At 45.5% G+C, this 22,919-nt stretch overlaps 1 long non-coding RNA gene across 1 annotated transcript in view; it reads right to left on the minus strand.

Annotated features, from left to right (window-relative positions):
* Positions 1-1,499: 1,499 nt before the first annotated feature.
* The window catches only part of LOC310836096, a 259,377-nt gene continuing 237,957 nt past the window's right edge, over positions 1,500-22,919 (minus strand). Inside the window, exon 2 of the long non-coding RNA XR_014559858.1 lies at positions 1,500-1,782. This is a non-coding gene — a long non-coding RNA (uncharacterized lncRNA). The remainder of the gene's footprint in view (positions 1,783-22,919) is intronic.

Below are 22,919 nucleotides of genomic sequence, written 5' to 3' on the forward strand. Positions count from 1 at the left end.
TTTAGGGTTTTCCTATCTCTTGTTCCTTGGCAACTTCCTAGTGATTTTAGTGAGCTCTATGGCGGAAATGACTGGCAGAATCCGAGACCAAGGAGAAGAGTCAGTAGAAGAAGATTGGAAGAAATTTAAAGATTATTTACAGAAACATTGTAAAATCAAAGAATGTTAGAAGGATGCTGGAATGCAGCTATGTGGTTTTAGTAGTAATGCTATAAAGGATTAAGTAAAAGTGGATTGTTAACAGGTCAGAATGTAAAGCTATAATATATTAAGATAAATTATTAAGATAAAAACAAGGTGGAAAGGATTTGCTGAAATAACTAATGGAACTAGAATACAAAAAAGGGAGGTGTGAGGAGGTCAAGGAAACAAGCAAATGAAAATAAGACATGGAAAGTTGGATGTGTTTTTAACTGTTTTTATATTTTTCTTTTTTTGTATTATGTATTTTTTCTGTTTTTTCTTTCTCTTTTTTATTTCTGTAAACCTTTTTGAAACCCCAATAAATATTATTATTTTTTTTAAAAAAAGATTTTAGTGAGCTCTAACTATCCGGTTTCCTTTTGTTCCTTTCCTTACTTCCTATTCCACAACCTGGGGTTCCTTTCCACTCTGCCAAATCCTGCCCAATTCCTCCTGGGCTATCCCTCCTGGCAACCTCCTACCTATCGTCACAATCTCAGGAAAAGGGGCCCTACTGAACGCCCGCGCCGTGCGGTGCCAGATCGGGTGATCCCTGGATAGAGTTTTGAACCGAAAATCCCCCTTGCTTTCAGAAGCGGGCTCACTTACGTGGCACCGACCGGTGCGGCTGGGATTAATGATAGAAAGCCAGACCCCTTCCTGCCCCCTTGCCGGGTGCTAGGGAAGTTCGGAAAGAGAGCTCCAACCCCTTGCTTTCAAATGGGATGCCCGTTGCGGTGAGTCGGCTGTCTTTCAAGCCGGTTCTCTCCGTCTTACTTTCGGGCTCCCAGTTGGTGCGGCTGGCTGGAGATTTTAAGAGAAAGAGATAGAGCTCAGAACCCCCCCTTTCGGGTTGAGCAGCGGTCCATGGTCTCTCTCACTAAGCAGACCAAGAGAAAGGTAAGAAGGAGCAATAGAGAGGAGGGCAGAGAATTCAGTTGCCAGGAGATTACCACCCCCTTCCAACCAGTGCACTGGATTTCCCTTTTTCCTTATACTCACGTGTCTTCAACTGTGATCCCGGGATCGATGAATAAGCCGGCTGGATCCCTCTTTGCTCCCCGGCTGAACTCCTGGGGCGTTCAATTACCGCCCGGAAGATGGCCGGAGGTCCAAAAGGATCTTCCCAGGCAAAATGGCCCAGAGCCGGCTGAAGATTTCAGGGCCCCCGGTCAGCAACGCAGGAGAACCGCACGTCCCTGTTCGGGCGCCAAATGTTACTGTAAAATCTGGGTGCGAGGCTGCTCTGCCACCCAGCTCGTCGGACTAAGTCCGCGGGTCCTGCGGAGGAAAATGAGCTCAGCCGGAGACAGGAGCAAGCTGCAGAAGATCCAAGTTTATTGCGCAACAGGTTCAAGGCGAGATTGAACAGCGGGAAAGGGGTGACATGAACTTTTAAAACTTCCCTCCATGTCCCAGAATACAGTGCAAAATACATCACAGTTACATCATGAATACATTAAGAAGAGGTTGGGTTACACCGGATTAACATATGGAGGAGGGAGGGGGGAACATGCAGAGCTGGAGATATGCGCAGATAAGCACATCCTGAGTACCGGTGATGAGAAGACAATGGTCCATGTATGCATAGTCTGCCACCTGGCATTGCCCGGAGGAAAGGCTTGGCAGAGTGATTTGACAGGATTAGGGTCTTCCTGAGTACGTGACACCTCGCTTGAGGGATCATGGAGGGCAGGGGAGGTGTCATGGTGTCCTGGAGAGACTGAGCCGATTGGCACCAAAAGCAAGAAAATCGGAGTTGTGGTTGATTTTATACGAATTTTTAAAGATTTTAGTCCATTTTATATTGATAATTGAGGTCGGAAACAAAATGGATACATTGTAGCGAGATTTGACACTTTTATGAGTTCGCAAGTTTCAGTTCCATTGTTCTCCCAGCGGGGAGCCGTCAGCAGCTTGTCAAGAGGTTAAATGAGGCGTGCAGGAGCTCGCTGAGCTAGCTCTGCAAGGCGAATGCATGGTTCTGATTGGGTAGAACGCACCCATTGAAAGGATAGGGAATACAGCTTCATACGGTCGACTCATAGTAAAGATAGAGCGGGAGGGACGGCATAAGATTCTGGGCTTATTTCGCCCGTAATAGCGGATCAGTGTAGGAAAGGGGGAAAGGCACTTTATTTATGGGGCTTGGGGTAGAGTGTGGTGCTTGTGCAACGGTGTGGGGGCTGAGGGGTCCACGTGGGGCTGGGTACCCTTGAGGTCATCGCCTCGGACCCTCTGGTGACCGGCAGAAGGGTGAAGAAAGGCATGCCCCCCCTTCCGTATCAGTAGTTGTGTTTTCTACAGATCAGTTTCATTTGTTGTGAGACATTAGTGTTGCATGCAGTGTTGGGTTAGGAAGAACAGAGGGGGAAAGAGGGGGAGGGTGGGGTCGGGTGGCAATGCTTCTCTTCTACTTAGTGTACAGGGGAAACCTGGAAATTAGAATATCGTGGAAAAGTTCATTTATTCAAGTAATTCAACTTAAAAGGTTGATAACTAATATATGAGATCGACTCATGACATGCAAAGTGAGATATGTCAAGCCTTGCCCCCAGACAGGAAAAGCCGGCTAGTAGAGAGCCTCTTGGCAATTTGAGAACTTGAAAAGTGACTCTGTGAAAAGATACAGTGTACCTGGATTCTTCCCGAGTGTAAAGTAACATGGAACTGAAACTGTTTGTCTTTTAAGGGAGTTGGGGACTTTAAAGAGCTAAATTTGTTTCAAGAAAGTTGCAACTTTTTGGTTTGTTACTGTGTCCCCCTAGAGGAATACTTCTCTTGTTGCAACAACAACTGGGTAGGAAATTTTCCATCCAAAACAATCTCTATCAGTCGTGGGAGCGACCTTGGACTCTCATGAGAGTGTTATGGCAAATGATAAAGGAAAAATAGAGTTGACACAGGAAAAGACAAGGTCTGGCAGACCATACCGAGTTGACACTACACATCGGCGTAGGGCTTCAACATCTCGTACTCTAGGGGTTCCACCTTCACAGGCTAAAGTTAAAGTTATGTCTGAAGACGTATTGGCACAGGCACTTGGAAAAATTAATGCATCTTTGGAGAATTTGGCTAAGCAAGTAGCTGAGACAAATAAACAAGTGACTGAAGCATCTGCTAAAATTGATGTGAATACTACAAGTATAAATAATTTGGGGCAGAAGGTGAACTCTAATACACAGTCTATCGAAAAATTATTAGAAGAATCTGCCTCGACCCGAAAAGTAGCGGAGGAAGCAAGGGAAATTGCAACGGCTACTCAAGAGAAGATACCACCAGTATATAAAAAATTGGAGGACCATGACCTGACATTTTCTATGATTGAATTACGAGATAAAGAAAGGAATTTAAGAATCAGGGCGGTACCAGAAAGTGAGAAAGATAATTTGGCTGATTTTTTAACACAAGAATTTACAGATTTTTGGCAACAGGAACTAGAGAAAGAAGAATTTAAGATAGTGACTGCATTTAGACTTGGCAAAAGACAAAGGAAGAATAGAGTAAGAGATTGTTTGATCATCTTTCGAACAAAAGAGGAGAGAGATAAAATTTTGAATTTGCACTATCAAAGAGCTTTGGAAATTGAAGATTCAAGAGTGGAGATTTTTAAGGATATACCAAAGCAACTTTTGGACTTAAGAATAAGATACGGAGACCTAGTTGCCCTGCTGAGAAGAAACGGAATACCCTTTAGGTGGGAATTTCCTCAAGGCCTATCGTTTAAATATAAAGGAAGAAAAACAAGAATAAGAACAGTCGGGGGTAAAGACCGATTTTTGAAAGACTACGGAGAAGATTTACAAAAAGAAGCAGAATCCGGAGAGGAGCCAGGAGCACTGGAAAACGAAACAATTGACATAGCAAACTTATCTTTTGGATTGCACAGTCCAGGGAAAGAGACACTGTTGCTATCAAAGGGTTAAAGGGTAGCAGAAACGCTCTAATCACTGAGCAGCTGGAGGTCATTAGGCTTCCAGGAACATGAGTTTGTATAAATAGTCTCCTGTGTGTTTGTTCTTCCCTTTTCTCCCCTTTTTGGGCGTGTTTGCTGAGATGTGTGGTTCTTCGCCAGGGTTGTTTTTTGTTTTGTAAATAAACCTTATCTTTGAGTTACAAACCGCATGCTCCAAGACTCCTCTTTGAAAAGATACTGCCTCTCCTGCCCTTCTTCAACTGCTGTGCGAAATACTCTGCTGTAGTGGGACTTGTGACGATGGAAGCGCACTGGGCATTTACATTAAACTAATTAAAGTTTAATGGGACAGGTTATGGGTGTTTGTACGCCAAGAAGGAGCTAAGGAGTGCAGTTCAGAGTGATTTATGAAAGGACTGGAGCGAAGACAGAAGCGGTTCCCGACAACGAAAGCCTTCAAAGCAGCTTGAGTCCTGCAACGTGCCTAGAAAAGTTTTAAACAGGCACTGAGCAGTTTGTACTCGCTGGAAGACGTCTTATTCCTCAAGGAGCCACCTCAGCAGCTGGGAGACGGTCTACAGGTGTGTGAGTATCGTTCCTAAGCCCCAGGGAGGATGGCAGAGTCCCAGGAAAGTTTTTCTGTCCCGTTTACGCGACTCAATGGGAAAAATTGGCAAGATTGGAAGGCTAGAGTGAGGGTTTGGTTGCAAGCAAAAGAGTTGTGGAGTTGTACTGAAGCACCGCCTTTACAGGCAGCTGCAGACGCGTCTGCAGAAGACAAAGCAACAGCAGCAGCTTCACAGAAACGTGACAGGAAAGCCCAAGGTCTACTAGTTTTGGCAGTGGGACCAGAGCAAATGCCTTACGTTTCTGAGTTAAAGAACACGCATGAGGTCTGGACGGTTCTGCAGCGGCTAAATTCCAGAAACACTGCGGGGGCCAAGATCCATGCTACAAGATGTTTGTTTGATTTACGTCTCCAACCGGGAGCGTGTGTGAAAGAACATATTGCCAAAATGGTGTCTGCCTTTAATCAACTAAGACAGCTGGGCATTCCTTTCTCTATGGAGCAGCAGTCATACATATTGTTGTCTTCTCTTGATAAAAGCTATGAGACTCTAGCTCTAACTTTGGAAGCTATGCCTTCAACTGAATTAACCCTTGAATACATTTCATCTCGGCTTGCAGATGAACAGGATAAAAGGCAAAGAGAAAGAGGTTTGTCTTTAAAGGGGAGTTATGCTGTGCCTAAGAGTGCTGATGCTGAGTTTGAGTACACAGTAAATGCTTTTGCAGCTAGACACTGTTTTCGCTGTGGTTCCCCTTCCCATTTAATTAGGAATTGCACACGTGAACCTGGTCAAGACCGCACCAAGGCCGTTACCCCTAGTTACCAGACAAGGAGTTCCAGGGGACGTCGAAGAAGAGGAGGAGGTCGTGGCTACTCCCACAGCACACAGCACATGGCTTCAGTAATGGCGTTGATGCAAGGGCGTGGCCAAGGCAGCAATCTACGCTGGTTGATCGACAGTGGTGCATCTCACCACCTGGTGGCGCCATCTAGTGTCCGTTTGCAGAATTGCAGACATTTGCAAACCCTTAAAGTTGTGACAATGGCAGATTCAACTAAACGTTCCTTAGAGACCGTAGGCACAGTGTTCTTGAAATGTTTGCAAACAGAAATTGATGCCTACGTGATTGAAGGGGTGTATTTTGTCTGTGTCAGAACTTGATAGAAATGGGTTTAAAACTGTGTTTGAAAATGGGGTTTGCACTATTTCAAAGAATAACGTATCTCTTTTGCAGGTGGAATGCAGAAATGGGTTATATTATTTTGAGACAAGTCCAGATGAAGTTGAACAGGTTCATGCTGGTTGTGTGAACTCACCTACCCATAATTCTTGTGTCCATTTATGGCACCGCCGTCTGGGACATATTAATTTTCAGTATGTTAAAAGGCAACCTGAATTATCAGAAGGGTGCAAAATGAACAAATGTACTAAGTATTTGGATTGTACTGCATGCAAAAGGGCGAAGGTTCATAGATGCAGCTATCCCAGTTCAGATAGGAAATCTGACAAAGTATTCCAACTTGTGCATATGGACCTATGTGGCCCAATGCCTGTTGCTAGCATGGGAGGTTCGAGGTATGCACTGTGTCTCTCGGATGACAAAACAAAGGTTACATGGTTTTTTCCTCTCAAAACAAAAGCAGATACTGCAGAAACAGTTATAAATTGGGTTCATGCAGTGGAACTTGAATTCGGTACTAGAGTACTTGCTTTTCAGACAGACAGAGGGTCAGAATTTACCGGGTCTGTGTTGCAGAATTTCTTTAAGAAAAAGGGAATTAAGCATCGTCTGTCTACACCTTATTCCCCCCAAGAAGGAGGCGTGGCCGAACGTAAAAACAGGGTTCTGCAAGAGTTGGCAAACTCTATGTTGTTTGATGCTAAACTCCCTCAAAGTTACTGGGCGGAAGCTTGGCAGGCGGCTACTCATATTCTGAATCGAGTATATAATTCTGTAATTGGCACTACCCCATATTTTGCTTTATATGGGAAGAAGCCCAAAATTAATTACTTTCGGGTGTTTGGATGTCCAGCCTATGTACTTATCCCAAAAGCGTTAAGGAAAAAGGGAGGTCCAAGGGCTAGGAAACTCATCTTTTGTGGGTACGAACCACACGCCAAATATTGGAGGTTCGTGAACCCAAATGGGGATACTACAAGAGTGGTCCTCAGTAGGAGCGCTGAATTTTGTGAGCAATCTGGATGGACTCACTTACATGCTAACCCTGACATTTTGAGAGATGATTTAGGCATTTATGCTGAGAATGAAAGTCCAGCGAGTAGTGAGCCAGAAGAGGATGGTGCACATGGTTCAGATGCAGATTCTGACCAGGCACAAGGTTCTTCTCCTAAGGTAGAAAAGCCAGAATCTAGGAGTGTTCCAACATCGCCAGTCAGTAGGCCTAGCAGACAGCAAAAGTGAAGCAGGTCGCCTGCGACACCAAGCCCAAGGGAGGTATCTAAACGGAGGTCTTTATCCCTAGAGGCACATCCAGGTATAAAGTCTGAGACAGATTCTGACAGCCAACGGTCAGAGGGGGCACAAGAGGAACAATTGCGCAGGTCAAATCGTGCCACAAAGGGCAAGCCACCAGAGCGGTTTAAGGTGACAAGTGTATACGTAAATATGGCACAGTGTGAGCCAGATAGCTATATGGAGGTACAACAGCTTCCAAGCTCAGAAGCCGTTAAGTGGCAGGAAGCAATGGAAAAAGAGATGGCTTCAATGAAGTCTCTCAGTGTGTTTACAAGTACAGAGCTTCCGAAAGGGCAACAAGCTGTAGGTTGTCGATGGGTATATCGTTTAAAGCCCACAACTACTGAGGAGTTGCAATATAAAGCCCGACTAGTTGCAAAAGGGTTTTCGCAGCGCAAAGGTGTTCACTATTCTCAAATCTATGCACCTACTTCAAGATCGGAGTCATTAAGAATGCTTTTAGCCTCTTCAGCTAAGAAGGGAAATAAGCTGTTTCATTTTGATGTCAATGTGGCTTATTTAAACACAGACTTACAGGAGGAAGTCTATATGACACCACCACCGGGTTTTGAAGGAGACAAGCCAAACCAGGTCTGGCGCCTACACAAATCCATTTATGGGTTGAAACAGTCCGCCCGTAATTGGAATTCCTGCTTAAACGATGCTCTAGAGAGCATGGGGTTCAGAAAGAGCGCAGCAGATGCGTGTCTTTATCTAAAAGGCTCGGGATGTGAACAAGAAGCAGTTTTGATATTTGTTGACGATTTATTATACATTGGAAAGGATGATAAACTTGCACAACAATTTGCCACAAAGCTTGGAGAAAGGTTTCAGATAAAATCACTAGGCAATGTATCTGTTTATCTAGGAGTTAAAATTCAGCAAGATGAAAATGGGAACTATTGGCTCAGCCAAGAAGCTAAGATCCAGCAGTTGCTGGAAAGGTTTAAAATGGACAACTGTGCTGGCGTTAAAACCCCAATGGAGTTAAGTTACACAAAGGATGCTCAAACTGAGCAACAGGCAGAGTTCAGTAATCCCGGGGTTTACCAGTCAGCGATAGGCAGTCTACTCCACATTGCACAGTGGACTCGGCCCGATATAACATATGCTGTCAACATGCTGTGTAGACAAGCTGAAAAACCATCAATGCATGCTTGGCAAGGAGTAAAAAGAGTTTTAAGGTATCTCCAAACTACCAAAAGGTTTCGCTTAAAACTATCAGCAGAGGGCAGCACACAACTTGAATGTTGGGCCGACAGTAGTTGGGCAGATGCTGGACCAGATAGAAAATCAGTGTCAGGAATGGCGATAAAATTTGGAAATGCACTAATTGGTTGGAGATCAAGAAAGCAATCACTTATAGCTTTAAGTTCAACTGAATCTGAGTTCAATGCATTATCAGATGTATGTAGAGAACTGGAATTTTATAAGCAACTGGTACAAGAATTGTTTGGAGAATGTTCCCTACCTATCAGAGTGTGGGAAGACAATCAACCTTGTATTAAACTAGCTAAATCAGGTCAGTTCAAGGCACACACAAAACACTTGGATATCCGTTATCAAAATGTATGCCAAAGTGTAAAACAAGGTTTAATTGAACTAAAGTATTGTCCAAGCCAAGAAAACCTTGCAGACGGTTTTACGAAAGCTTTGAGTCCGCAATCTCATAAATGTTTCTGTTCAGGTTTAAATTTGAATTAAGGTTGGTACAGCTCAGTGTTACGAGCGAGAGGGGGTGTTGCTATCAAAGGGTTAAAGGGTAGCAGAAACGCTCTAATCACTGAGCAGCTGGAGGTCATTAGGCTTCCAGGAACATGAGTTTGTATAAATAGTCTCCTGTGTGTTTGTTCTTCCCTTTTCTCCCCTTTTTGGGCGTGTTTGCTGAGATGTGTGGTTCTTCGCCAGGGTTGTTTTTTGTTTTGTAAATAAACCTTATCTTTGAGTTACAAACCGCATGCTCCAAGACTCCTCTTTGAAAAGATACTGCCTCTCCTGCCCTTCTTCAACTGCTGTGCGAAATACTCTGCTGTAGTGGGACTTGTGACGATGGAAGCGCACTGGGCATTTACATTAAACTAATTAAAGTTTAATGGGACAGACACCACCGACAGAACAAGAACAGCTACTTGGAGCAGTAGGAGGTAAAGTGAAATAACCCCAACACCATGGCTCTGCAACTTCTAAGTTGGAATTGTAACGGTTTGAATTCACCTCAAAAGAGAAAAAATGTTTTTCACATATTGAAAAAAGAACAATTGGATTTGATTTGTCTACAAGAAACACATGTAATGAGGCTACACAGGAAAATACTTATTAATAAGAGACTGGGACAAGAATTCATCTCATCTGACAAAGTTAAAAAGAGAGGAGTTGTGATATATGCAAAGGAGAGATTATCACCGAAATTAATTTTTAAAGATGAACAAGGAAGATTTCTAGCAATTGAAATACAAATACAAGGAGAGAAATTTTTGATTGTAGGAATTTATGCACCAAACGAGGGAAAATCTGACTTTTATAAGAAGTTGCATGTGATTTTGTTGGATTACTTGGACTGTAATATAATTCTGATGGGTGATATGAATGGAGTAGTATCTACAAATATGGACAAAGCACAAAAACAGGTAGCACCAAAGATGGTAGACTACCAAAAACCTTTTTTGAATTGACTGACAATATGGACCTGATTGATATCTGGAGAACTAAGAACCCCCTGGCAAGAGAGGGAACCTTTTTCTCTGAAGCGAAGATGACATGGACTAGAATTGACCAAATATGGATTACTAGAGGAATGGCACCAAAAATAAAGAAAGTGGAAATCTGCCCGAAAACTTGCTCCGACCATAACGCTGTAAAGATGGAGATGAAGCAAATAACAACGGTTCCTTCAGATGGAGGATGAATGATACCTTATTTAGAGATGAAGAAGTATATAAAAAGGCCCAAAAAACTTTGAGAGATTATTTTGAAATAAATTTGACTACGAATGTTGAAAAAAGAGTAATTTGGGACGCAAGTAAAGCTGTGATGAGAGGGTTCTTGATACAACAAAATGCAATAAAGAGAAGCCAAAATGAGAAAAAATATCTGATCATGAGGTAGAAGGTGCCATCCAAAATATGCAACTAGGCAAATCTCCAGGACCGGATGGGCTGACTTCCAGATATTATAGATCTTTGAAGGAGTGGCTATTCCAACCTTTGAAGGAAGTCTGCAATGAAATTTTGGAAGGGAAAAGGGCGCCAGAGTCATGGAAAGAGGCCTATATTACACTTATACCGAAAACAGAGACTGAAAAGACTCAACTTAAGAACTACCGTCCCATATCGTTATTAAATGTGGATTACAAAATTTTGACCAAGAGATTGAAAAAAGTATTGATGGAAGAGATCCACAAGGACCAAGCGGGCTTTCTCCTGGGAAGACATTTGCCTGACAATTTGAGGAACATAATTGACATTCTGGAAAAGTTAGAAGTGAATATAAACACTAAAGCAGTTCTGATATTTGTGGACGCGGAGAAAGCTTTTGACAACATCTCTTGGAGCTTCATGAAAAAGAACCTACAGGGTATGGGGGTAGGTCAAGGTTTTGAAAATGGTATAGCTGCAATATACTCTGAACAAAAGGCTAAATTAATTGTAAATAACGTGGTTATGGAAGAATTTAAGATAGAAAAAGGGACACGACAGGGGTGGCATATAGTCCATCAACCTGGTGATCTTCTGTCCGAGGCTCTTAACTCTTTTCCAAGTCCCTTCTGCAAGTCGTCTTCATATTTATACATGCCCTTTACTTTGTCTTCTACTGATCTTGTTCTTATTTTCCTTCCTTTGATGCTGAAGAGTAGATCTCGGGGAAACTCCCACCTAGCAATGTTTTTATTCCTTCTCGACAGGTCAGCCAAATCTCCATAGTTAAAACTAAGATCCAAAAGATATTTCAGGACGTGTTTCAAAATTCCTCCAAATCTGGAGGTCCCCACAACTCCAGTCTCCTCCTGACACAAGTCCAGGTCCCAAAGGTCAGTAAATCCCTGCATGAGGGGATCTGTCCAACTTTCCTTCTCGAGTCCAAGCTAGGCTCCAATCCTCAAAATCTGACTTTCTCTAAATTCAATCATAAAAGGCATCAACTTATAGTCATCAAATTGCATCTGTAAGGCTGGGGCTCTCTCCCTCTCCACATGTGCTACTTTAGGTTTAACAACAACTACTTTCTTCCTCGCCTTCTCCACAATTTGCCATCTCAAAGTAGATCCCTGTATCAATTCCTGAATAGTTTCTGTATTAATGTTCACTTTTCGTCCCAAATTGGTCACTTTTTGTCCCAAGTTATCAATTTTGATAGTCATCACATCCGTCTTCTTGTGGAGCTGTTCCAATGAATCACTTATCTTACATAATGCAACCACTAAGGCTTCTTCTGTCAACATTCTTAACGATCCAAGGTCAGTCCCAGATTCTCACAATTTTTTATCTTGCAGCTGGAGATTCCCCCAGCTCAGCTCTTGTAACAATTTCAAAGGCTTCCTCTAGAGGGAAACAGTTTCTATTTGTATCAATCCTTTTAAGCACAGTTCAAGCAATAAAATTAGTTTCAATTTTCAGTTACTTTTACTCCTTTTTAAACGCAGAAGGAGACAATGGAAACAATGTATTTCTCTTATTTAACTAGCTGTCAAACGAACGATCTATTCACAGTCAATGAGCATTTCCAAACCGTCAGTCTTACTAGCAGCCCGTTTCCAGGTTCAGAGCGGTGGTAATTTGACTTTCTTCACTCTCTCCTGCAGGCTTACACGATCCAAAATTTCCCTCCTCTTCTCCTGCCTCCAAGGGGGGGTTTAATGATTTTAGCCGATGGAAGTTTAATCCTTTACGGAAGGCTTTCCAAGACTTTAGCTTGCAGCCTCTTTGCTTCAGTCTATTTACAAAAGGGGAAGGCGGACTTCCTGTTTGAAACCTCCCCGTTTTGGTGCCAAATTAAGACGTTTAAAAATCCAATTTTCTGTTCTACTCACGGGTAGTTGTTTTAAGATCAAATTGTCCACAGGAAAAAGTCAGCGCTCTCCGGCAACAGCAATGCGGCTTCACTCCGTAAAAGAAGCAGTCAATTCGAAGCACCGCGCCACTCACCCCACGTCGCTCCGGATCCCCGAAACCGGGTTTCCCCACGAGTAGGGGAGGCACAAAAGGTGCCAGCCGAATCCCACGTTCACAGGCTTCTCCCGCCTGTGATTTTTAGTGGGTCCCCGCCTTCGCTGTGGCGGCCAGACCCTGATTTCCACGAAGCAAATTCCTCCCGATCAGAGGAATTCAGCCATTGCTGCAGGCGCCAACCCGGAAGTCCCCCATATTTACAGTTATTTATACCTCTATAAAATGCTATTCATGATAACACAGTGAAATGAAATGTAAGATATCAGAATAAAGAAAAAGGGAACAAAAAGAGAATAAAAAAGTAAAAAAAAGGTCATATATGAAAATTTTTTAAAAGTAGATAAGTACTCACAATACATAGCCATTTCTCATCCATATTTACATTCAATTGTATAATTTCGTCTTGTCCTTATCTACCTTAAACAAATTGTTTCTTTTGAAAGAAAAAAGAAAAAAAGGGGGAAAAGAAAAAGGGGGAAAAAAGAAAATAAAAAACGACTTCCACCATTTACCTCACGCGTTTTTAATAATCCATTCTTCAGAGCCTCTGTTCTTCATATTTTCCCTTTGGGTTTCCTTAATGTCTCACTTTTTTATATTACGCACAAGATTATTCTAAACACAACCAGATTTTTGTAGTTGAGCCCTGGTTTTCTAAATAATCATTTAAACACTCCCATTGCTTCATAACCATAGTTCTGGATTTTCTCCTTATTATATCTGTCAATTTTGCTAATTCCAGGTACTCGCAAAGTTTCCCCAACCATTCTCTTTTTGTTGGGATGCTTTCCTCTTTCCAATAGCTAGCAATCAAAATTGGTTGCCGCTGTTGTCATAAGTTAATTTTCTCTTTGGGGATATCTTTATCTAAGATTCCTAATAAATATGCCTCTGCCTTTTTTTTAATGTGATGTCCTTATCAATTTTTTTATTTCGTCATGGATCATGTCCCAAAAGATTTTAAGCTTTGGAAAAGTCCACCACATGTGATATAATGTACCTTTTGTTCTGTTACATTTCCAACATTTGTTGTTGTTCCTTTTATTTATTTTTGACAATCTGTCAGGGGTTAGATACCATCTGTGGTGCATTTTTCTGAAATTCTCCCTTAATAAATCACAAGCAGTAAAATTTATATTTTCCTCCCAAAAAGTTTTCCATCTTTCCAGCTCTATCTCATATCCCAAATCGTGCTCCCATTTTAACATGTTTTCCCCTTTCGTCTCTTGTTCTAGGGTGGTTTTCATTAATAGTCTATACATTTTTGCAAGTATTTTTTGATCGCTCTGTAGTATTTCCTTTTCTAATTTTGAGGTTTTATTTTCAAATCCCCCCCCTTTTATGTCTTTTTCATAAGTTGCTTTTAATTGATAATATTGTAACCAATTTATTCTAAATGTTTGTAATTGTTCGTAAGTTTTTAATTTAATATTTCCATCTGCTTCCTCTAATATTTCCTTATATGTTGGCCAAGTCTCTTTTACATTACTCTTTAATGTTGTATTTGCTTCCACTGGCGAAACCCATTGGGGAGTTTTCTCAATAATTTTTCCTTTTGTTCTTTCCCAGACATCCAATAGAGCCTTTCTTACTATGTGGTTTGTAATTTTTTTGTGTTGTTCTTTTTTATCATAGAATAAGTAGCCGTGCCATCCATATATTTTGTCCCAGCCCTCTAATGTTAGGACTTCATTATCTTTTAATAATATCCATTTTTTTTATCTAGCACCAACACACTGCCTCAGAATACTTCCTTAAATCTGGCACTGCGAATCCTTCACTTTCTTTTGGGCCCATCATTACTTCTGATTTTATCCTTGCTTTCCCCCCCTGCCATATAAAATTTGCAAGATCTCTTTGCCAGCTTATAAAATATTTAGTTCCTATTACAATTGGAATTGTTTGGAATAAAAGTAGAATTTTGGGGAGTATCATCATTTTAATCATAGATATTCTTCCTCCTAATCATAGTTTTAATTTTCCCCATTTGTCCATACTTCCTTTAATTTCTTTCCATTTTTTAATATAATTATCCTTAAATAAATTTGTATTTTTATTTGTAATCCATATCCCTAAGTAGTTCACTTTATTTTCTATTTTTAGTCCTGTTATTTCTTCTAATTCCTTTTTTCCTTTCTCGCCTATATGTTTAGTTATCAATTTTGATTTATCTTTGTTCAATTTGAATCCTGCTACTTCACCAAATTCTTTCATTCTTTCTGATGCTTTATTTATACTTTCTTTTGGTGTTTCGGTTGTAATGATCACATCGTCTGCAAATCCTCTTACTTTATAACACTGTGTCCCAAGACATATGCCCTTTATTTCTTCATCCTTTCTCAGAGCTATTAATAGAGTTTCTAATATTGTTATAAATAGGAGTGGGGATAAAGGACATCCCTGTCGCGTCCCTCTCTCGATGTCGAATTCTTCTGTAATTTCGTTGTTTAGGATTAATTTAGCTGTTTGTTTTTTGTAGATTGCTTGAATTCCATTCATAAATCTTTTACCTAAATTTAAGCTTTTACATGTTTTGATCATAAATTTGTTAAAGGACCAGGCAGCCAAGTGGGCATTGCCGCTGCTCAGGCAAGACTCCCCCTTGCTGACAGACTATATGGGGTTTTGCAACCATTTGGAGGCCGCATTCAGCAACCCCCAGAAGGAGAGTCAAGCCAACTGGGCAATTAGGCGTTTGAAACAGGGCAAGTCCACTGCGGCCTCCTACACCATGGAATTTCGGCTGTTGGCGCAAGACTTGTCTTGGAATGACTCTGCACTTCGGGACCAGTATCTTGAGGGACTGTCGGATGAGATACTGGACCAGTTGGCCATGATGGATCGTCCCACCATGCTGGACGCCCTTATTCAGCGGAGCCTGCAGATAGAGGATCGGTTGGAGGACCGTCGCCAGGCCCGGGACCGCCAGCACCCCCAGCTCCTGGCTCCAGTCCTTCCCAGCAGGTCCACGCCCGCAGCCGAGTTGCCGGACGAGCCAACGCAGCTCGGGGCTGCACGACCTCGCCTCTCCCCCTCGGAGAAGATGCGGCGTCGGGAGGGGAACCTGTGTCTTTACTGCGGTGGGAGTGGACATTACGCCCGATCCTGTCCCAAGAAGATGCCAGTCACAGGAAAACCACCAACCTCGGTAGCTGAAGGCCCTAGCAACCTGGGGTCCCAAACCATGCAAGAGGGGCCCTCACCAGTGGAATTGCGACATCTCATGGTTCCAGTGCGTCTCTACCCTCCAGGTGGGCCCTGGATTCTTACCCACGCTCTGGTAGATTTGGGGGCAACCCGCTCCTATATGGACGCTGCCTTTGCCGCTCATCAGGTGCCACTTCATCAGGTGCCGTTGGTCCTGTGTCTCCAGCAGCACCGGGAGGTGCGAACTTTGGACATTGCCTCCATGCCCCGGTTCCCCCTGGTGCTCGGGATGGACTGGCTGGAGGCTTACAATGTTCAGATTGACTGGGTCAATTGGACTGTGCACTTCCCAGACCCATGTCCCCATGCTCGGTCCGAGATGCTAGCAGCCGCACCCACTGAGGAGGCTGCATCCACGCTCCCCACCGAGTACCAGGACTACCAAGACGTGTTCGAGGAACGGGAGGCAGACCAGCTGCCGCCGCATCGGTCTTTTGACTGCGGCATAGACCTCCAACCCGGAGCGCCCTTGCCGGTGAGTAGCTTATACTCTCTAACAGAGCCAGAGCGCGAAGCTTTGCAGGACTTCCTGCGCAAGAACCTGGAGTGTGGTTTCATTAGGCCTTCTACCTTGCCCACCGCTGCGCCAGTGCTCTTCGTTAAGAAGAAATGTGGGGAGTTTCGCCTTTGCCATGATTACCGGGCCCTGAACAAAATTACCATCCTAGACCGGTACCCCTTGCCCCTTATTTTGGAGTTGCTGGGGCGGGTGCAAGGGGCGCAGGTGTTCACCAAGCTAGACCTCCGGGGGCCCTACAATTTAATTCGGATCCGAGCTGGGGATGAGTGGAAGACAGCATTCGGGACCCGGTACGGGCAGTTCGAATACCTGGTTATGCCCTTCGGATTGTGCAACGCGCCCGCTGTGTTCCAACGGTACATCAACCACATGTTCCAGGACTTGCTAGACAAGTACGTGGTGGTGTACTTGGATGACATTCTGGTTTTCTCCCGTGACCCGGCTCGCCACGAGGGTCATGTCCGGACCGTGCTGCAGCGCTTGCGAGAGCACCGCCTGTATGCGAAGCTCAGCAAGTGCGAGTTCCATCAGCGGTCAGTGGACTTCCTTGGTCACCGACTCTCTCCAGATGGGGTGCAGATGGATCCTGGGAAGGTGGCAGCGGTTCGGGAATGGGCGGCACCTCGGAACCGCAAGGACCTACAGCGATTCCTGGGGTTCGCCAACTATTACCGGACCTTCATTGCAGATTATGCTCATCGCACCACCCCGTTGACCCGGCTACTACGTCCCAAGATGCCATTTTCCTGGGACAAGGAGGCAGAGGAGGCGTTTCAGGGGTTGAAGGCCTGTTTCCAGAGAGCGCCGATCTTGCAACATCCTGATCCCTCTCAACCCTTTGTGGTAGAGACCGACGCCTCCAGTACGGCTCTCGGTGCCGTCTTGTCTCAGCAGTACGGACCTGATGCACCACTCTTACCCTGCGCCTTCTATTCCCGCCAGCTCCTTCCAGCGGAGCGTAACTATACCGTATGGGAGCAGGAACTACTGGCCATCAAGGTGGCCTTTGAGGTCTGGCGCCACCATCTTGAGGGGGCACGACATCCGGTGGAGGTGAGAACCGACCACCGGAACCTGGAGTACCTCCAGACCACCCGCAAGCAGAACCAAAGGGAGATCCGGTGGGCGTTGTTCTTTTCCCGGTTCCAGTTTCGGATCCGCTACATCCCTAGCTCCCAAAACCAGAAGGCGTATGCCCTGTCCCGGTACCCACCACGATCCTACCACCGGCTGTGTTCCTGGCCACCCAGGAGGCTGAGACACTGCAGTCTCGGGTGCGGGAACAGCAGCGGGTCGACGCTTGGGCCCAGGAATGACTCTGGGAACTGGCCGAAGGGTCATGCCCTCAGTATCCGGGGCTGGTCTTGCAACAGGGCCTTCTGCTGCACCACGGTCGCCTGTACATCCCGCCAGGGCCACTGCAGGCTGAGGTTCTCCGGATGACCCATGATGCCCCAGCAACGGGACACTTTGGGCGGTATCGGACCACTAATTGGTAAGCCGTGAGTTTTGGTGGCCCCGCCTGAAGACTGACGTGGCTCGCTACGTCGCTGGTTGTGATGTCTGCTGGTGGGCCAAGGGCCCTACCGGGCGACCCCCCCGGCCTACTTCAGCCATTGCCAGTCCCAGCACATCCTTGGCACACGGTTTCGCTGGACTTTGCAATGGACTTACCCCCGTTTCGTGGCTGTACCTGCCTTCTAGTTTTCTCCGACCATTTCACTAAGATGGTGCACTGTGCCCCCTGTTACCATAAAGCACCAATGCAGCAGCAAGCAAAGGCTCTAGCAGCTCAGTCAGCTGCAGGTGGCTGCAAAGCCAAACAGGATGTTTGTGACTGTTGCCATGGGAAGAAAGGGGCAGTCCATTCTGTACTGAGCACCGGATGTTAGCTCAGTGTGTGTGTCATATGACCCGTACTGGAAGTACATGGGTGGAGTTTATTCTTACTGCTGTTGAGTGCAGACATGTTTCTCTGTACTGATGTAAGAGACAGAAATAAAGAATGTAAATAGATTTCTGTCTGCTTCTTTCCCCTCCCTGGGGATACCAAAGGGGAGGGAGAAGAAACGGTGTGTTCTTCTCACATCTGGGAAGAATCGCCGAGACCTCGCCTGCTTATCTGCTGGGAGTAGCAGCGGGGAGGTCGACAAGGAATATCTGCCGGTGCCTACGTTGTGGCACATTCCTCTGACCCAGGCAGAATTCCAACAGTGGTAGCAGAGGATGGTTCTGAACAACAGTGGTAGCAGGGTTGCTGGTTTCTTCGATCCATGGAAGTCTGCAACAATAGTAGCAGAGCTGCTGTTTTCATCGCTCCATGGAAGTCTACAATGAGAGGTTGATCCTCTGCACCTCCGGAAAGAAGATAACGTCTGCCTACAGCCAGAAGCTGACCAGACGAAGTGACAGCCAAGCCACGGAGCCCAAGGTATGAGAATTTCGGGCTTAGAAGTGTGAACGCAGATTGAGTTATTCTCTGGTTCACGGGAGCAGCGTTTGGGAAAAACAGCTCCGAGAGTGACGGCTTGCATTCCAGAGATTCTTGTGGTTTCCTGTACAAGAAAGGAATGCACTGTTGCTAAGCAACGCTCGTCAGTGAAGTGGAAATTTCCAGTAAGTGCTGGACAGTAAGGCTGTGCCTGAGAGAGGCGAAAAACAACTTTTGTTTTGGCTACAGTGTCTAAAGAGCTCTTGGAACTTTCCAACGCAGCCAGCGTTAAGAGCTGCCAGGTGGCAAGAGCGTAAACAAGCCAGCTTTTGGATCTTAGCAGGCTTGAGAGTGAGTTTTAAAGCAAGGACTCAAACTGGATGCCAAGAAAGGGGGAGCCCTGCCTAGCCCACCCCTTTTAACTAATGACAATTATTCATCTTGGTCTATTAAGATGAAGACCCTGCTGCAGAATCAGAGACTGTTTGAGGTGATTGAGAACCCCATTCCTGCAGCACCAGCACGTGCTTGGGAGTCACTGAAAGTGAAAGCCAGGACGGCTATAATTCTGTGTGTTTCAGATTCCCAGCTTGTGCATATTCAGGATTTACAATACGCACGAGAGGTTTGGGACACTTTGCGAAGGACACATCAGAGAGATGCAGGTTCTTCAGCGTTGCTGTATTTTGAAAAGCTGACCAATCTGAGGCTTGCGCCTGATGGAGATGTTCAAGCGCACCTGACGGAAATGAAATATCTGCGTCAACAGATGGTGGAACGTAATTTCCGTCTGCAGGAGGAAGTATTTTGCTTCATGGTGATAAACAGCCTGAATCGGACTTACAAAATGGTTGCCAGTCAGCTTGGTTCCCTTCCAGCGAACGATTTGACCGCGGAGAGGGTCTATGCCGTGATTCTGAATGAACATGACAGACTAGCCGCACTGGAAGTGAAAGATAAGGGGAGGGAAGAACGGAGTTCTAACACCCCCACTGCTGATGCTACTGGAGAAAATGCTGTAGCGTTAAACGTTGTCCGATGTTACAATTGTGGACAAACTGGGCATCTTCAGCGGAACTGTAAGAAGCCACGTCAGCAGAAAGGAGCCAAGGTGAGCTCCACAAAGTCTGAGGCATCAGGCAAAAGTCATACCATCTCAAAGGCGAAGACTGCAAAGGCTTTGATGTCGCTAAAAGGCACACCAGAAGCGGGGAACTTCTTCCTCCTAGACACGGGGTGTACACAGCATATGTGTCGACACAGACAGCTATTTCCGACCTTTAAGAAGCAAAGCTTCGCTGTGCAACAAGCCAACGGTCAGGAACTGGAAGCAACCGGGATTGGAACTGTGTATCTTGAAAGTCTGAACTTGACTATAAGCAATGTTTACCTGGTTCCAGAGTTGAAGTTCAATCTGCTGAGCGTTTCGCAGATTGCTAAGAAGGGACTAAAACTGTCCTATGATGCTGAAAGCTGCGAGATCTACAAAGATGGAGAGTTATATCTTTCTGCCAAAGAGAAAGATGGACTGTATTTGTTGACCTTTGATCAAAGTGATTACATGAAATGTAATTCTTGTGATTCTAACGTGATTTCTTTTGCAGGTCTGACCAAGAAGAACACCAAGCAGGTGACCTCGAGGGTCGGCAGAGCATTTCAGCGGGTGTATGCTGATGTGATTGGTCCTCTAGCACCATCTAGAGGCAATGCAAAAGATTACCTTGTGTGTGTGGATTCTTTCACAAATTATGTCTGGATTTATGTTTTGGAGAAACCAAAAGAAGCCTTAGAAAGGTTTAAAGAGTTTTGTGACAAGGCTAAAAATATGCATGATGCTAACATTGCTTGTCTTTGTACAGACAAGAAGCCAATTTTTCTTTCACAGGATTTCCAGAGGTTCCTGCAGGAGAAAGGGATAAGACACAAGATTGCTAGTTCCGAAGAATCGTGGAACAGGGGTGTCTGTGTTAGGGTGAACAAAGAATTGCAAAAGGGAATGCATGCGCAATTGCTTAGTTCACATCTGTCAAATGAATTCTGGGCGGAGTCGCTGATGTCATACACTTATACGTGGTTGAGGAAGGTTTCAAAAGAGTTGGGATGTTCTCCTTTTGAGAAACTGTTCCAGAGAAAACCTTCAGTTGCCCATTTCAAGGTTTTTGGGTCTCATGTGAGAACAGAAACTCCAAGTGGGGTAAAGAATGCCAGAGGCATTTTTGTGGGATATGAAAAGGGTCTCTACAGAGTAATTTTGTCTGAATCTGGTCAGGTGATTCTCACAAAATTTCTAGAGAGTGCTCCTGAACAGGAGAGAGTGATTGTTCACACATTTCCCACTGGAGATGATTCTGATGATTCTGATGATGATGATGATGATGATGATGATGATCTTATTGAGTTCAGTAGTACTGATGATGACAGCGATAGCTCAGGGAGCTCAGTTGTCACAGTCATTGAGAGGAAATCTCACATAATGACTAGACCCTCAGAAGAGGAGGATGAACCACTGATTAAGCTTAGTACTGGTTCTCCAGAGAGTTCAGAGGCTGAACCAGAAAGCAAAGAAGAGCAGCACCTCTTACGTAGGTCTGAGAGAGCAACGAAGGGTGTACCACCCAAGAGGTATTCAAAGGAGTTTGCAAACCTAGCTATTGCATGTGTTGCTGTTGTAAACGACCAAGGGCAAATTGAAGCTGTGTCTGAGTCAGAGACAAAGGCACAACAGAGAGTTGCTAACCAAGGTAATGCAAATACACTCATTCCTTGGAAGTCACACAACCAGAGAGGTACATTGGTTAAACCAGTGGCGGGTAGTTCCAAGGGTGGAACTGAAACAACAGGGGAGTGTTATAAGTATAACAACTGTTTGTTTTCTTCTCTGGATGACGCTTTGCTCGCAGCACGCATTGATACTTTAGGGGGAGTATGTTACCATAAAGCACCAATGCAGCAGCAAGCAAAGGCTCTAGCAGCTCAGTCAGCTGCAGGTGGCTGCAAAGCCAAACAGGATGTTTGTGACTGTTGCCATGGGAAGAAAGGGGCAGTCCATTCTGTACTGAGCACCGGATGTTAGCTCAGTGTGTGTGTCATATGACCCGTACTGGAAGTACATGGGTGGAGTTTATTCTTACTGCTGTTGAGTGCAGACATGTTTCTCTGTACTGATGTAAGAGACAGAAATAAAGAATGTAAATAGATTTCTGTCTGCTTCTTTCCCCTCCCTGGGGATACCAAAGGGGAGGGAGAAGAAACGGTGTGTTCTTCTCACATCTGGGAAGAATCGCCGAGACCTCGCCTGCTTATCTGCCGGGAGTAGCAGCGGGGAGGTCGACAAGGAATATCTGCCGGTGCCTACGTTGTGGCACATTCCTGTGACCCAGGCAGAATTCCAACACCCCCTGCCCATCCGTACCCACAGCTAAGGAAACCGCTCAGCTGTACCTTCAGCATGTCTTCTGCCTGCATGGCCTACCTGAGTGTGTGGTGTCCGCCCAGGGCGTCTAGTTCACATCCCGTTTCTGGTGAGCATTGCACCCGACCACCGGGACAGAGGTCTGTCTCTCGTCAGCCTACCACCCACAGACCGATGGCCAGACGGAATGGGCGAACGCGGTGCTGGAGCAGTACCTCCGGTGTTACTGCAGCTACCAGCAGGATGACTGGGTCGACCACCTAGCATTGGCGGAGTTCGCCTACAACAATGCGGTGAATGCGTCCACCCAGCAGACCCCGTTCCAGGCCAGTTACGGTTATCATCCATGGCTGTTTCCGGATGTGCTGCCAGCATCCGTGGTCCCTGCGGTGACGGAGTGGCTTCAGGAGCTCCAGTCCCAGCAACAGCTATTGATGGAGCAACTGCACCAGGCCAAGGAGGCGTACAAGGCCCAGGCCGACAGCCACCGCCAGGTGGGGCCGGAACTCCACGTCGGTGACCTGGTATGAATCTCCACTCGCCACCTCCACACCTCTCAACCTTCGCGGAAGCTGGACACCCGTTTCACCGGCCCGTTTCCTATCGTGGACCAGGTCTCGCCTGTGGCATTCCGTCTCCGGTTGCCCGCAACCCTGAAGGTTCACCCGGTATTCCACAGGTCCCTTCTGAGTCCAGTGGCCTCACCCGACGAGTTCCACCCGAACCATCCCCGACTGCAGCCAGTTTTGGTTCGGGGGAGCCTGATTACGAGGTGAAACACATTCTGGACTCCCGATACCGCAGGGGAAAGCTGCAGTATCTCATAGACTGGAAGGGGTATGGACCGGAGGACCGTTCCTGGGAACCAGCAGCCAACGTCCACGCGCCTGCCTGCCTCCGAGACTTCCATGCAGCGTACCCCAGCAAGCCGGGTCCAGACCCTTGATTGAGGGGGGGGGGCTGGGAATCCAATTCAGAGGCTGAACCGGAGGAATCCCAGCCTGCACAGGAGTCCCCACCTCCAGGGCCGGCTGAAC

The sequence above is a fragment of the Podarcis gaigeae genome (genome assembly GCF_964106915.1).
Source record: "Podarcis gaigeae genome assembly, chromosome: W".
Lineage (NCBI taxonomy): Eukaryota > Metazoa > Chordata > Lepidosauria > Squamata > Lacertidae > Podarcis > Podarcis gaigeae.